Source organism: Hermetia illucens, chromosome 3 (assembly GCF_905115235.1).
Source record: "Hermetia illucens chromosome 3, iHerIll2.2.curated.20191125, whole genome shotgun sequence".
Classification (NCBI taxonomy): Eukaryota; Metazoa; Arthropoda; class Insecta; order Diptera; family Stratiomyidae; genus Hermetia; species Hermetia illucens.
The window spans coordinates 166,012,835-166,029,631 of record NC_051851.1 but is presented as its reverse complement, the minus strand read 5'-3'; the positions used below and the strand labels follow the sequence as shown (position 1 = coordinate 166,029,631).

The 16,797-nt window shown below is 43.2% G+C and overlaps 1 protein-coding gene across 4 annotated transcripts in view; it reads right to left on the bottom strand.

Moving 5' to 3' along the window:
• LOC119652336 (epithelial discoidin domain-containing receptor 1) overlaps positions 1-16,797 on the bottom strand; it is a 781,389-nt gene that overhangs the window by 549,388 nt on the left and 215,204 nt on the right. The window lies entirely within an intron of this gene.

Here is a 16,797-nt window from a genome sequence, read left to right as displayed (position 1 = left end):
TTCATCTTCTTGAAAGAAGGATACCTAAGTACCAATGGCTGGACCGTGGAGTAGCAGAAACTACCAAGGGACAACAACCCGAGGCTTTAGTTAAATTTTTGTAGAAATTGACATGTTCAAGATTTGTATATCATAATGGCCTGACTGAGACTACATCTCAGCATGTTTGCCAACGATTTCCTCAACAAATTGTCACTAAACTGTGGTAAAACCAAGCGGGTAGAGTCCAGCGGGCTCAGATCTTCAGTCCGTAGCATTCATGAAGGAGAGCACCTCTCCTACCCTGCGGCGAGAGATTTCCTTGAGGTCCTCAAAGAATGGTTTACCTAGTATTCGTAGCCTGACTCTAGTTAGAGCTGAGCAATCGGAAAGGAAGTGTTTTAGAATTTCTTCCTCTTCTCCGTAGCTTCGTTAATGCAAATTATAAGGTATGCCGAGTCTTGTGGCATGGTGCAAGTGGTGAGACTTTGTCATCAGAGGTCCGCGGTTGTTAAGTAGTGTGAGTAGAATCTACCCTGAACAGTCTTCAGTGAGACAAAGACTACGTCCATCGCCTGGCCAGTCTGTCGACCTGCTCATTCCCTTCTATATTTACCGGACGACGAGGAACCCGGAGGAGGATTATCTTGAGCGTGCCGCCCAGACCGTTCAATGTGTTTCTGCGCTGCTCCACCACCCTGGAGGATAATGCCGCGAAGTACAAAGCCCTAACGGCTGTCGGCTATGTTATGCTTTGGAATCAAAAGCCATTGACAAACCTTCAGTGTTGGTAGTACTTCCGTTTGGAATACACTGGCGCATCCTGGGAGACCGTACAACTCGGATGCATGTGTGTATCCGAGGAAACTCCCGCATCGACTCCACAGACCACCTTTGATCCGTCATATCCTTGAAACACGCCGCCGGTCTTCCACTCTGCTCTGATTGGAAAGCCCACAGCAAAGTTTCTTATGAAGTTCGGTATGCTTATGGCGTACTTAGTGGGGAATGCTTAGAGTTCCGAGGTCCTTTTTCTAGGATGTTACTATAGCCATAGTATCTGACTACCGTTCACTCAAGCTCCTGCACCAACCACCCTTTTTGGTTATCATTAGAATCCAATAAACCGGAAGCAATGAGGGGCTTCGATGAATATCACGTCAGGTAGATCCTTCTTTCAGGTAGAACAACTAATTCCTCTGTTGAACTAACAAACGAAATCCAGTCACATTTGTGTTATTATGAACTATAATGTAATCTCAGGTCATCAATGGTAATGAATCAATGTAGGTGGTGTCACTACATCTTCCTACGATTGATGCCTCAGGAAGGTTTCGTAGCTTTCTTTTAAAACAAGTGTATTTGTTATCCAACAATGTCCTTGCTACATAATCGACATCAACGACTGCATTACTAACAGAGGCGCGTCGGAAGGTACGGTAACCAGAAAACAGATTTCATAAAAAAATGTCGGAGAATCTAATAAAATGGTGTTTGTCGAAATTGGTATCTTTTTTTGGAGACGGGTGACCTAAATGATGGTGCGATAAACTTAGGAAAACTAACCACTTGGTTTCCGTTGGTATAAACGAACTTCGTGGGAATACTATGGTTAACCATGACAACAGAGGTACCCCAGAATCCTAAAAGAGAAAAGTAGTCAAGTTGACCGAGTAGGATCGCCAGCAGATAAGGGCAGCACCGCAGTGCAGTGTCACGTCGACACGCGCTTGTACGCCTCTGTGCTAGCCAGGCACGGAAATGTGTTAATCTGTCTGAAAACAAGATGACATAAAATTGGAAAGGATGTCACAATGGAGGTACGTAAAATCGATGGGCCGAAGGAGAGATCGAAGGAGAGAAACCATTACAAATTTCATGAACATATTCCTCGCCAGGCCCAGCTGATTTTGAAATGCGAGTTGCGAGGACCCAGTAAAACGGGCAAGCTCTGCCCTACCAAAACTGACGATCATTCTGACTACCAAGAGGTGATACCAAATAGACAAAAGTAGATTACTAGCACCTTTGACGTACTACTAACGCGATATTATTGGTGTTTCAGCACACTTTACATTCGGACGGAAAACACTCGAGAAAAAGTGAGGGCCGGGAACTTTCACTCTCACTCTTCTCATAGTTCCTTGAATGGTGTCTAAACAAGAAATACAAAGAAGATTTGGTCCTGAGGATAACATTGAGGAGCGAAGTCAGCAAAATTATCCTTCATCGCTATTGAGACTCGCGAGGAACTACCTGGGATGAAATCCGCGCGCGGTTGTCAGCCAACAGAGCATATTTCAGCTTATAAAAACTGTTCCGCTCGAAACGCCTCACTCTTGGTCGCGTTTGAGAGAAATATCCTCCGAAGAATTTTTGGCCTCCTACATGAGGATTCCGTAGCCTATATAACGACGAAATCCATGAGCGATATCATGACCGTCCGGTTGTGGATAAAATCGGGCTCAATAGGTTACGGTGGGCGGGTCACTTAATCCGTATGGATGACGATGATCCAGCCCGGAAAGTCTATAAGGGCAATATCTATGGTAGAAAAAGAAGACGAGGCAGACCCTGCCTAAGATGGAGCGATGGCGTAGGTCAGGACGCCACACAGCTTTTGGGGATATCGAATAGGTGGACCTCGGCGCAAAACCGGGATGTCTGGAGTTCCTTATTAAGGTAGGCCTAGACCGGATACCGGCTGTTGCGCCGTTGATGATGATGATGAATGGTTTCGTCCAGGGCGGAGGCAAACCTTCAAACGCTGCCTCACCTCTGCTCTGGGCAGCGTGACCGAAACTGGCAACAGGTGGGAAAACGTTCCTTTATATAATCGCAAAAACACGACAAGGTCGCTCTGCTCCCAGGGCAGAGGTGAGGCAGCGTCTGAAGAGTTCTCTCTGACCTAGACGAAACCCTTAGTCCTTGTTTTGTAATGCTTGGGTGCTATGCCCCAAACGAGGGGTCCGTGGACCAAAAACGTGGAAGTAAGTTGCTCTCTATTTGGTCCGCTCCAACATCATGTGGATGTCCATTTAGGATCCCCTATATCCAAAAGAATGATCCAGAGAGTCCACAAAGGAAAAGTTATGGAAAATTCAAGCTTCGTTAAGGAAAATTTGGGCCACAAATCAGCTCATGCAGATCTTTCCCTTGTTTTGAAAATATGAGGCCATTCGGTTCGGAGAAGTTGCATATTAATCTAATAATAATAGAAACGGCCTGAAACTTCCCTTTCTTGGCCTGAAAGTGAGCCCATTTGAAGGTCATTGTCAATCACCTCCCAAAAAGAGACGATCAAATTTAGCCATCTTCATCTGGAATTAGGCCAGCGCAAGTAACACACTAAAACGTCTTTATCTCCATTACAAAGCAATATCGAATCTAATCTCATCTAAAATTCATATCGAAGACTTTTTCAAACAATCCGTCTCCATTATAAATCAATAAAATTTATTCAAATCACACAGGCACATCGCCTTTTCTCTCTGCACCAGGCCCAATCCCAGAACCGGCCATGGAAGCTTGTCTGGATGGATTTGCCCATTATAAAGGAAATCTACTTTGAAGAATTAACTGTCGAATGGCATCACATCATATCACAATGGGCATGATGACTCCATTCAATGACACCTGCTTATTAAATTATCAAAGTAAGTCCACCATATTAATATCGAGTCGTTAAACGCCTTTTGGTAATCCATATATGCATGGGGTTGTGGGTGGCGGTGAAGACATTTTGACACTCTTCGGTGCTAAGTGAAAATATCTGTCATTTTTCAAATTCGGATCGTTTTGCATATTGGGAGTTGTGTCGCGTTAAGTCGTTTTTATGATTTAAATTTGTTCTTGCTTTTTTGGAGGCTCAATTGAAATGGGAAGCCTAATCAAATATTTCTGAATGGGAAATTATGATTGACGGAGAAATTTATGTGTGTTTTTTGTTACTGGATAATGAGGTGTGATTTGTCAATTTTAAAACGTTTTTTCATAAATAAACGTGGGCTTTTGGATAATCCGGATTGTCTACCTTGTAATCAATCCATTAGTTTTCTGGGTGACAAATTTGAATCAGAATATTGTTTGAAAAGATTTTCGCTCTTTGGAGATATTCTCTGAAATCATCTTCGTAAATGTGTGAGAAAAATCTGTTTCACAGCAAAAAGATCTAACAACCTACCAAACCACGGTATAATCCAGCCAACCATTCACTTCTTTCGACTCTGCCTGGGTGCAATATGTCAGCAATTTTGAGGGTGAAAGACCTCTTTTACACGTTGCTTACCAATTGCGAGATAGAGCTTCATGCGCCACCTCTGATACAAAAATTGGACCCGAATTCGGCCGATTGATCTAACGTCCCTAACAGGTATTCCATTGTCTCACCCATTGCTAGTCTGCAGGATGGGTGGTCGCCCGGTGCACTCGAAGCAATGAGAAGCTGGTCCCTTCAACAAACCATGATCTACGCGAGAATTTTCTGAGAAGAAAAGTGGATTGTCATACTAGCGAACACTAGTTTTCTAGGAAGTGGTAGACAACAAACCAAGAACAGTATGCTAGAAAAGAGAAAAAGTACCGCTGATGCGGAAAAACTGAAGTTCTAAAGTGCCATATTTGCCCTGACACTTCCACAACTTTCCAAGGGTAAGCCACCAAAATTAACGAATTCTGACATTTTTTGGACCCAGATGTCACTAGTACCCAGGCTACTACAAAAACAGGAATAATAATTCACAATCCTCCCAAAGGGAATCCCAGTTTCGAAAGTGGAAGACGATCTAGAAGAAATCATAAATCAGTTGCAGCACGTGTAGCAACATCGATAAGATGATCGCAACGAGTTTCAGGATGCGGGGCCCTCTGACTCCGCAATTATTTGCGTTCATCCTACTCCTAAGGCGGAGGTGAGACAGCCAAAGTTGAAGTTTTGGCAAAACTTAACAATCTCCCTTAAGTCAACCGTAGTCTACCTCAAGGGGAGATTTACTAAGCCAAATAAACATAGAAAAAAACCGATGATAACCCAATGTAGTTTTGAAGAAGACACCATCAGATCCTATGATTTTCCACCTATGATTTTCAAAGTAAATGAGGGTTTCAATCATTTCTGCCACTACCCCTTATTAAGCGGACTCTGGTAGTCCCAAGAGACAACAAAAGCATACTTTTATGCAGATGCACTTAGAAGTGCTGACGAACCTACATGGTAACCATTGGTAGCTCTTCTACCGCAGTTGTGTACTGGACATAAAAATGTGTTTCAGATACAAAACAGTGAAAGTTGTAGTGAGAGTATCATAAGGATTGGTTCAGAAAACGAGGTGGTTCGTTTATTTCCAGCCAGTATTTCCTGTGACCGGACATCTTCACTGGTACAAACTGTCGCTGTCTCGGTTTTAACAGTACCGTGACCTTAAAAGCAACTCCCGGTTACTCTCCGGCATTCCTGTCGGTTTATGCGGCGATGCTATAGCTAATTGTTGCTCCAACCATTCAACCAGATATCAATAACCTTCTTCAGGACTTTCTCAAAGTCTTAATAGCGATTCATTCTTCGTGAGAGGACATGATTTTTACCGTGGACTATTGTCCTTTTCGTGTTGGTAGTACCTTTGTTGCCCAGAGCTAAGGACGATAGAAGCATGCGTAAGGCTGGAGAAATATGGTAGACTCGGTTGATAGACCACTGTGTCAACTTCAGCGCTGGGACTCCAGGTGCCATTTTCAGGTTGCAGGTTAGAGTCATGACATGTTATGCCATTCTTTAGATAGCCTGGACGTCGATCCTGAAAATGGCGGTAAATCTTGACCCTCCAGATAGAAAATGAACGCCTGTGGGTGCATCATGGTCTATATGAAATTTTGAAAAAATACCGGCCCTGGATTGTGCTTTCCGTCCCGTCTATTGGAGAGCCAAGCATATTCGTCGTAAGCCAACCAGAATAGAGTAGACGCTCTACACTCCCTTTGCTTATGGAAAGATAAATCTAAAAATTTTATGAATGAATTGTGCTTGTTTTGTCCTTTTGTCCCTTAGCTGCAAAGTAAGACGGTTTTCATTGCCCATTGAAGCTGGTATGAGCTCGTCAATGATTCCTTTTCGGGGCTCCGAACTCCACCACGCTTGATCAGGTAGTCTAATTTGACGCAGTCGAATGTCTGGATTCTTCTCTCTCGAAAAATAATAAATTAATTGGAAGTGTAAATTGCATCCACTTATTTTTATTTCACGCACTTATTGCAACGAGTATGATAGAACTAGCCAGACCGTAAAAAATCTATTTCCGGCAATCCACAGATGAAGCCTCAGAGTCTACAATTTCCCAATGCTCTACCTCTGGGTTGTGTATCTTTTGCTTTTTTATTCATTGTAAAAAAGATCTAAAGGACGTCGTCTTGGAGATGATAACTTGTGGTTCAGTGGCGCCCGAGGAAATTTTGTAGGCAGTGATTGTCATCCTAGGAATCGTAGTGATGCCAAACAAATACCCGGAAGCGAACAGGCAATGGAGTTGGGTAAGACAGTCCACAAAACTAATCGGTATAAGATAGGGGAAAATGGATCTCTAGTGTGGCTGAAGTTACAAACTGCTAAATGAAAAATCTGCCTTGATCATAACAAGCACGGATCAGCAATCTAAGGATTGGGAAATCCAGAAAGTCTACTAGCAGAAAACTTAAAATATGGGGCTCAAAAGCAAGAAATGAAGCGCCCTTGGTTTAAAAGTGCTTGAAAGGACTAAAAAACTACCATCGATTCTTCTAGCTAAAGTACAGAAACGTGAACAAATGGCTAACAAACACTGAAGATACAGGAAAATTTTCAGATTACTAAAGCCGCCACAGCTCCAATTAGTTCACATCCAAAAGCCTTGACTAGTGCAAGAAAGGAGGTAAGTTGATATCTGACTGGTCCTCTGATACGACCAGAACACGCATACCCACTACACAAATGGAAATGGTTCAAGGTTTTTCCACTGTATTTCGCCAAAGAAAAAGAGATACGAGAAATGAGTATAGTAGCATCTGCTTGTTTTTCGTATGAAAGTCCTGGGGGTTTAACGTGAATACCTGCCGTGTAGGCATAATCCCACGGTCCCTGTTCGGACACGGATTGATTTTGTGGCCACAATCAGAGCCCCGCCATACAAGCACAGCGGTACTGGTTTATACTGAGTGCAGGCTTAGCATTCATACCAGTGGATGCGAGGCCTATCTAACACCTCTATCGTAACTAAGGGGTACGACACCCGAGTTGTACAGCGCAACTCCACACTTGAGCTCCGAGGAGCTCTGCCCGCAATGTAGGCATAACCACAACCACCATGAAATTCCTACTAAGGGGCCAACCGCAAATAACCGGGCCGAGAACACATCCTCCAGGAATTCTCCTGGAGCATATGCTCTCAGAGGGCCATCCCGGTTCCCATGGTACCAGATAACCTCCGGTGAGGTTTCGTGGCAGAGCCACTTCAGATGAGTCCCTTGCAGACTCCGGTCTGATCACCCTCCTCTAGTACGTGGGCTTATTTTTCGTATGATCCACCAACTACATCCCGGAAACTTGTTCTCTGAGATGATGGCGAGGAAATCTGGGCAGCAGCCCTATCGGTCACACCAACCGGCCAGAGGGAATTTCCACGTGATGGCGCTGGTATTGTGCGATCTTGTTACAAATGAACGTCTGGTCTTGCTAAACAAGGTATTTCGACGCAGTTGTGAAGCGGGTGAGTCAGTCCAAGGACTACCTGATCAATCCAGAGGGTTAACTTAAAGCCTCCCCCCTCTGGATTCCCGGTCACAGGAATGTAGAGGAAAACGCACATGACGACGAGCAGGCCAAAGCGAACTCCGCCCTTAACTAGCCATTGCGAATGCTTACAGGATCACAACAATTTGATTGGAGCGCTGAGCAATAGGAGTCCATGCCGACAAGTTTGACACACCCTATAAGCAGAGCAAGAACCCATAAATAGTTTAATATCAGGATGCTTATCATGGGAAAGTTCCTGCGAGTCGTCTTAGAGCTCGTTCAGTAAACTCTACTCTCAATGGAAGGCTAGTTTGATCAGGGTAATCTCATTATTGCCCACCCTACCTCCTCCCTCAAAAAAAGTTGTCATCTGGTCTGTGCCAGGAAAACCACCTGGGCATATTTATATTTATAGACACAAGCACGAGTTGTCAATGCCGAGATCTCAATAATTAGGGGGAGGCACTAAATGCTATGATGTGAATCTATCATAAAAGGAGAGTGACCAGGAAGTAGCACGTGTGGGAATACCTGAAAATCATATATAGTCTGTGAATATCAAAACCACCTGATGTTTGTTCAAGGATTTCTGAATGGGCCCATGATCATACGGTTGGCCTCTTTTTCAGTCTATTCTCATCAAAGGTACCTTCCGCTTCATATCCAATTAAATGAGAGGCGGATTGAGGATTGCTTCAAGCGCTTTAGATACCGTAGTTTTCTTACCGAGAGTTTCAATTCGACCACCAGACGATCAAGCTTTAAAATATATAGTAGTTTTGTTATTATAGATTAATATGTACATTCAGTGAACTCACCCCAGTGAAAACCCAGAAGTTATAACTTTTTTAGCCTTTGCACACCAAGAGCAATTTGCAGGACTTCTAATATTTAGATGAACAGATAATCTGCGACCACCTCACTACTTCAGTATCCCAATTGAAGCGAAATTGAGTCGTTACATACTATGTCATACAGTGGCTTGGGCAAAAACATTCCCGTCCATCACAATCTCTTTGTCGTCAGGAGCCGTAACAGGAGGGATATTGGATAGTTCTTAAAACACTTAGGCTGACCAAAGGAAAATAATGCATTGACAGGCATAGGAGCCTAAAGGAAGGTTCATAAATGACATTATTATGAGACTGCATTAAAATTCGCTAAAACCCTCCGTAAACGCAATATCAACTAACGCTCTATAGGACTATAAAAGGCGTTCCACAACTGGTATTCTATGTGATCAAGGTATCAATGGATGTATCAAATCTAAAATGTTTCGCTTTCTTGTCCGTGCTGTCGCCCTCTATGGTTCTGAGTGTTGGCTGACTATAAAAGAAAATGAACGGCGGCTGGCCATAATAGAGACGAAGATCTTGCGTTGGACTAGTGGCGTGACACGCCTTGATCTGCGATCGATATAAGGTTGCACCAATCGTGGAAAAATAGTGCGAGGGACATTTTCGATGGTATGATCATGTGATTCGCGCCAACGAGAATTCACTCACCAAAATTGGTTTGAACATCGAAGTCGATGGAAAGCGGACAAAAGGCCGGTAGAAACAACGGTGACTTGATACGCTGGATGAGGATTTGAAAGCCTAGCAATTGCATCCAGATCAGGCTTTTGATAGAGCAAAGTGGTGCAATCGATCACAATGAGCCGACCCCGCTTGCGAGCGGGGCAAAGGCTAAAGAAATAGAAGAAGTTGGTTATTTGAGTAATTACAAGAAAACTGGCCGCCCCTGGTTGACAGACTTTTTGACGTTTATGACTGTATCTGTGAGATTCGCAAAAGTCCTTATTTTTTTTGTCCTAGTGATGGGTGAACAACAGGTGTCCATATCGCCTAACTTGGTATACCCTGTAAGCAGAACAGGACCCTCACGCACTTGATTTGCGGTTGCCCAGCTCAAACTAGACCATCTGCTGAGGTAATTGATCCGCCATTGACGGCAATCAATCGAATAGAAGTTAGTTCCCTTAGCGTTGTGGGGCACCCAGTTAAATAGCTAGCCATATAACCATCCCTTACCGCTAATTAAGTAAACTAGACTGAGAATATGATTGTGGTGCTAAAAGTAATATTCACTGCCAGTCCATGGTACTTTCCAAAAAATATAATCAAATATGGTGTTTTCATAGATGGATTCACAGAATGCTTGGATAGCATTACTCTCCTCTGATATTGGGGGTTTCTAGGCACAATTTTCATACATACAAGGAAATTGGAAGATCAGAGAGGAGGTCTGATTGCCTTTATGATGGACCTTCGTGTTAGTTATTAGCATAGATAGCACCCAACGAATTACGAGAAACATAAGCCGATCTTCAAGAGAAATTTCGCTGTGGGTTTTCCAACTAGGGAAGAGTGAAAGGTGATGCAACATTGTGACACAGTATTTTCACCGAGAGAGTAAATTTGGTCTGTGAAGTCGGTACGGGGTTTTCTCAGATTTACACACTGTAGCCATCTTCTAGGATTTGCCAGTGTATTCCAAGGGAAGGTGCTGGCGATACTGGCAGCTTGAGAAAGAAGCAGTCTTCAGGTTTTGTACTCAGTGGTAGCATCCTTCAGGCTGATGGAGCAGTGCAGAGACGTGCTGAACAGATCCAGATAGACGCTAAAATTCGTCATCCTTTCAGTTCCCGGTCATAGGAACATAAAAAGTAATTAGTGGACCAAGAAACTGGCCAGGTGGGGCTTTGTTCTTGACAGCCCCTCGGTGGGCACCTTGGTCTCGGTCAAGGGTGAAATCTGCTCGCACTACTTAAAACTGGTTGAATTTAGATGACGAAGGCTTAGCATTTACGCCAAGTTGAGAAAGAGTTGGCTTTCAAGACCCGATAGTGAGAGCTTTTGAACCGAATACGTGCAATTTATATATAGTGGAAAGGAGGGAGTCACTCTCAGGCACTTCCTTTGCGATTGCCCAGCTCTAGCTAGAGTCAGGCTACGATCACAAGGTAAACAATTCTTTGGAATTCTCAAAGAGATTTCTGGCTACAGAGTGGGAGAGCTGAGTTTGATATCCAATCTTCTACACATAACAATTAGATGGTTGCTCCGATCCAGGTTCAACTTTTTATTTCGGTTACGTGAACCGTATTTCGGGAACCATTTAATCCCTCTTTTGATGTAAGGTCGAAGCTCTTCTCTTCTTCACTTTAAGATATTGTATTACGCTAAAAACGATATCTTACACTGACAAAAGGAGCAAATCTTTTACTAAATTTGTAACATGGGGAAAGGATCAAATGATTCCCGAAATATGGTGCATATTATTAAAATAAAACTTTAGGCCAAAGTGGGTCTTCATATGGAAGGCATTGTTAACCAGGGTCATGGGACAAGAAGAGAAGAGAATGAAAGAATGGCTTCAGGGTGCTAGTCGCAGAAGTTTGATGCTTTGTACTGATCTGGACAAACGCTACGAAAGTCATCAGGGATTTACCGATGTGGTCCTTCAAACAGAGGATCTTAAAGGGGGTGGATCACGAAATTACGCAAGAAAGATAGCAGAAGATATTCCCAATTTCCAAAGCACAAAATTCTTGGCATCCAAATCGCCGATTTGTGACGTCCACATTGCCCTCTATTCACTGTGTTTTCCACAAATGCGCACATTTTTTCAATTATACCCCAGATACACATCCACTTCATGTTCACCACAAAGCTCACCTAAAAATACATCAGCATTAAATTTCAATTAACTCAATCCAAAATTGTTGATTATTTATCGTTTTTAATGCAATTTAATTCCTAAAATAGGCTATCAAATCGCTTAAAATATAAATTGATAAATTAAAGCTGACAAGATTTCACGCAATGTGCGTCTCCAATTGCATTCGGTTGCGTTCCTCCAATCTTTCACTTACACTCCAGGTCTAGGCATGAAATCGAAATTGAAATCGGAAAAGCCGGACTGAATATATATATATGTTGTAAGCGTTATAGCCATCCTGGCAAACGAGAATGGATGGACGAACAGATGTATTCCCAGAGCGCATATACGGCCTCATAGTATCTAGACCGGTGAAGTCTCCATGTCTATTTGCCGGCTATAAATATTAATTAGGTTTTATATGGTTCGACATTCGACCGCCGCCGCCACTGTTGCCTTGCCACTCTTCCACATTCATACATATACGATTAAAGTTAATATTTTATGAGCATAAATTCAACGAGTCCGGATAGACGGGACAGATGGACGGACGCACGGACAAAGGTCAGATTAGGTCGGGTTGATCAAATGAGAGACGTCCAAATGCCCAAGGGGGAATCCCAATGGGGGGAATTTCTGAATACATTCTATGAAGCACGGAACTAGCCTTTTTTGGAGCCAACAGCGGATACACACAGCCAGCGAAAAAGGCTAAGAGTATCCCGGGTGCATGGTATCGGATGGGTTTGTTTTATCGGATAACTGGCATCTTTATGGAAAATTTAGGGCACGGATTATATGAAATGCATTCTTATTCCATTTATCCTATATTCAAGCTGTATGGGGACTTGATTAGGAAACATTTTATTGGGGTCGTTTGTTCTGGTAGATGCCAGCACAGAGCGCTCCTCGGCGTCTTAGATTGCGTTGAGTCCAGGCCAAGCCAAGGACCGTATGCAGAAAGCCCTTTTCACAGTCAACCTCATGGGTCGGCGCATTATTTCCAATTTTCTTTCTTAACCCAATCGTGCGGCGAAAATTTAGTTTGTTGCGAATTTGTTCCAGGCATGGGTTCAGATTTTTTCGTCTCCTTCACCAAAACCCTCACATCGTCTGTAATCGCAGACGGTTGCCTACCCTACCTACCCCTTGGAACTTCTGCTACCACAACAGTCGTTCGTTCCATTGACTTATTGCCTACATTCATCAGAATCTCTAGAAATAAACAGAATCCGGCCCGCTTTTGCTTCCTATTAACAACGAACACCTAAATTGCATTAACCTACAAAAACTTATTCCGTTCACTGTGCCTGTTACCTCGGTGCTGCTCCTCGCATTCGGTACAATGTGGTCTTGGGCATTGTATTCAAAGACGCTGCAACAATAACATATCCTTAGGGAAGATACGGCGCGTCCTCTGTACTTCCCGTAGTCAACCCCATACGGCACAGTGGCCCCAAAGCAATAGTGTTGTGTACCACAAGGTAATGGTGCTCTCCCGAGTACCGCTCGTAGATTGTTGTTCCGCAGTACTCCGCCACTATCCCGGCCACCACAGAAGGCTGCTCTGCCACTATGTGCCGCGATAATATGCTTCCTTATCAGCTCACTTAAAGGAAGGTGGCTCGTAGCCAACCAGCAAACTATCTAACTTCGGTTATACGTCTCAAATTGCTTTTGATTAAGTCTCGGAGAATTGGTGGTAGTGGGAGATATGGCGAGGAAAATTCATTTTATAGATACTTTGATATGGTGAACAGTAAATTGCTTTCTTATTTGTTGTACCCGGAGCCGTACAGGAGCATTCGGAGTGGTTGAAGTCATATGTGCTGATGCTATTTCGCTCCCTTCTACAATTTTCCAGTGTCTGTAAATTTGAAGCGATAGGTAAAGTAAATGCTAGTGTGGCTTTTTAGTGTGCCACTTCTTGATGTTTCCCTGCTCCTGGCGTGGAGCGCAACCCCATATTTTCGACATCCGAAAACTAAACTATAAATGTGGGCCACACACAACATATGATAGAATTCTGCCATTATAGTAGCACACACACGTCCCGTGTAGTCCCAAATAAATTGACTTAAATAATGTAGTTTCTAGTTTATATGGCATAGTACGTATGGTGGATGGATACCAGCCGTAGGGAGAACAATGTCGGCGGTGGCGGTGGCAGCACCAAGCCAGCGATTGATATCATTATGAATAAATAAACTCAAATTAGTTGGGTTTTGATTTATGTTCATGTGGATGAAACATGCTAAGATTTTCGTGGTGAAATATGTCAAAATAACATGTATCTGGGGTATAAAGTAAAGTGGTTTTCCGAGAAATTTGCAATGGAGATAGAGTACGGGCTTTCGGATGTGGCGAAATGAAAATTATGTCGAAATAGGGATATGAATTTTTAATTAAATGATGCAGGGGTTCGTCGATGAAGGGAGTAAATGCCTGGTCGTAATTGGTGTCAGAAGAAGGTAACTCGTTTATGCAAATATTTGATGAAGTTAGGAACTATCTATTTATAGGGTAAGTGAATGGATGGTATATGTCAACCCTTTAGGATGATGTGGAAGCGCCAAGCAGACTCAGGGTATTGTGCCCTGTTAATAGTTCATCTGATGATTAAACCTCGAGTGAATCCATCAATTTGTTGTCGCACCTTAATACAAACCTCCCCTGAGCGATTCAGTTGACAAAGTTCAAAAGTTCCCCAGACGATACCGCCGCCTCGACCAGAACCATCTTCGGCGTCAAATACGTCATTTTACTCTTTCACCCGAGTCCTTTTGCGAGGACCAAAGCCTATCCAACTGTCTAAACGTTGTCCTTGATTTTAGGATTTGGTCGTCAGACACACTTCCTGGTTGGACTACCACTGTAACTCGGTACTGTCTACCTGTAAGGAGCAACCATCCATACCTCGACCATTTCCGAACAACCAGCAGCCGCAATACAATTCCACATGCAAACACCATCCCATTCGTTGAAACCCTCCCTAGCATCAGCGACCGCGATGCCACCGTTCTTGATATCCTAACTTCCTAATGGAACCATTCGCCCGTAGCCTTTAAAAGTTTCGGATTTTACCATCGTCAACTGGCGGCTCCAAACCCTATCCTTCAAAGCTAAACTGTTACAGTTCCACCTCCTGCAGAGCCAGATGATTTCTACTGATACAATTAGCCTTGCGGTTTTTCAATATACTGAAGCAATTCAGGAGGTATGTGACGAATTCGTGCCAATGCCCTTTTGAATTTTCGCAACCTAATCTCTCTACAGGAAGGTATCGTACAAGAAATCCTCTACAAAGTCTACAGTGGAGACAGTTCAGAAGTAGATATTCTCCACAGTACTCCTTCCTAAAGAACAAAATTCATGATCTGGCTACCTCGATCTGCGAAGGGATCTTGACCCTATATACTAACTGGCATCATAGTCTCCGCTATCGAGCTAAACTTAAACAAAAACCTCCACCGAACATATCTTGAAAAAGAAAGCGTCCTTTCGTGGAAGATCACCACTTCATTCTTCACATACTTGACAGCTCACTGCCCTACTCTAAAACAGCCATTCACACTGGACTGTTCAAGCACCCTCTCCTCCAAAACAGGGTTACTGGCTGGCTCAATCCGGCAAATTAACTTCATCAAACCCAAAATGGTCACAATGTTCGTCAAACCAGATCAGCAGCAAAAAGGCCTCCAGAATCCTTAAGAAAACATTTGTATCTCTCAGTCTATTTCTGTCAATGTTGTTCAATCATTGCTAGTCAAATCTCCACTCTTCCCGGACTATGCATTAGGCCCCTTCTGACAACAATCTTCAACCATTCTTTGTGAAACGTCCATTTCGGCTCGAGCTGGAATTGTGTTCAGACCACATCCATTCCAAGAGAAAACACAAATTCTTGACAACCGGATAGCGACACACCTATATCTGTGCTTTCAGCCCCCATCATCGAGAGGAGCATCAAATCAATGACAGGTAAGCACTGCGATAAAAACAACTATGGGTCACTCAGTGGAGTATGTCCTCGTAATTCTGGAAATCGATGCCTTGCTAGACGTTAATCGCTAGACATCGTCAATAGCCCGTCTCATCAAAAAGCTAAATAATACCTCTAGTTTCCAGAAGAGTAGTCGTCCCAAGTAAAAGTTGACTTACAACTGTCATCTTCTTACACTAACCCAAGTGGGATCCCATAAGATTCAACCCCCTCTGCAATGAAGATTCTATAATATGTCGGTGACCTCATTGCTTACACCACAACACATAGACATAGAACGCGACGAGACTCATCTAAATTCATATTCAAATGAGCTCTACCGATACTTGCCAGCGTCGAAACTCGTCCTTAACCAGTAAAAATACAGAAATCAATCCAAGGAAAAATAAAGATGGTGAAATACTTTTAACTTCAGAAACCAATCCTTAAAAATCTATCCATCTACATGGTGAACCAAGTTATCTATCTTGGTACCACTATAAACTCAAACCTATTCAACATCCCTTACATCAATATGGTCTTGAGCCATGCAAATTAGATCCCCTACAATATCTCCACGCCGCTCTGACCAAGTTGACGCCACTTTCTCCAGATGTACGGCGAAATTCTTTAATAGTGTTTGTCACCCCCTAGCCCCTGACTCGCAAACTGGCTAGAGACTGAGCGAAGAGAATTTTCGCTTGAAAAAAGTAGTAACTGTCATTTTCGACATAAAAGATATGACAGTCCTCTACGCTGATTGTAACTCCTACGTCCAATTCGTGGCTCCAACAAAACAAAGCGTTAATAACCCATCTTCCCTATCTAATCTTTTTTCTATTCTTATCCTTGCCTTCCCTTCTACTCCCCATCTTTGTGGCTCCACTGTCCCCCCCCCCTCCCTGTTCCCTAGTTTGTAGCCAATCTGAAAAAATATCCCTAGTTTCCCCAGGTTGTAGTTCAGTGACTTTACATATGAGCACCCTGGAATGATTTATTTCATTCCGCCAAGTGTAGCTCCCTCAATGGTTTCCCTTGTCAATGTTATGGTCATGGATCCTTTTTTGATTTCGTAGAACTGTTTTAGCGGCATTTCTGCTTCAGTTGTGGCCAGCTCATCTGCTGCTTCATTGCATTTTCAAACCAATTTGACGTGAAACTTCGAGTATACAAGACAAATTATCTAAACTAGGCGTATTCAATTCAATAAGGCATTTCCATACCAGTCTAGAGATTTCCTGGTTTAAAACAGTTGGAAAAGGCAATTTTATCCACAAATAACAAGAAAGCGTCAAGGCACGACGGTATTCCGGCAGAGGTATACCATATAACCTGGTACTTCAACATCGGCCAGACCTACTGCTCTCCGTGAATAACGAGGAGCCGCCGGGCCCCGATGATATCCTGGCAGAGG